We start from the raw sequence: 514 nt of genomic DNA, 5'->3' as shown, positions 1-514 counted from the left end.
CACGAACCGTGGGGAAGTCGCTCAGCTGGGAGGGCGACTCCTGCATTGCGGGGGCGGGGGGGTTCCATCACAGTAACCCTCTCCCCTCCCCGCACCTCACTACACGGGGCGGAGGAGAGGGGCCTGGCAGCCGTCCAGCGGGCCTCACCCACTCCCAGCCTCACTGGGACTCCAGGGGTCAGGGACTCACAGGGAAAAACAAAGTTCGCTCACTTTTAAAATATGCATTTTTACAGAAAACGAATGCTTCTTGAAAACAGACATCTCCCCCAGATGCACGACCGATGGAAGACATCATCCTAGAAACGGCCCCGACTCAACATGAAAGTCACAACGCCGCCAAGACCTGCCCTTCCCGGACGGCTCCCTAGCCAGTGCCTGCGGGTTCCGGCTCCTCTTCCGTGTCCCCGCCCCAGGGGACCCTCACGAGGCGGCCTCGCACCCGGGACTCCTCAGGGCACCTGCCCGGTCGCTACAGCACGTCTCCCCTCATGGCCTGTCCCACCGCCTCCAC

This window comes from Myotis davidii, unplaced genomic scaffold (genome assembly GCF_000327345.1).
Source record: "Myotis davidii unplaced genomic scaffold, ASM32734v1 scaffold472, whole genome shotgun sequence".
Taxonomy (NCBI): domain Eukaryota; kingdom Metazoa; phylum Chordata; class Mammalia; order Chiroptera; family Vespertilionidae; genus Myotis; species Myotis davidii.
Note: the sequence above shows the minus strand (reverse complement) of the source record.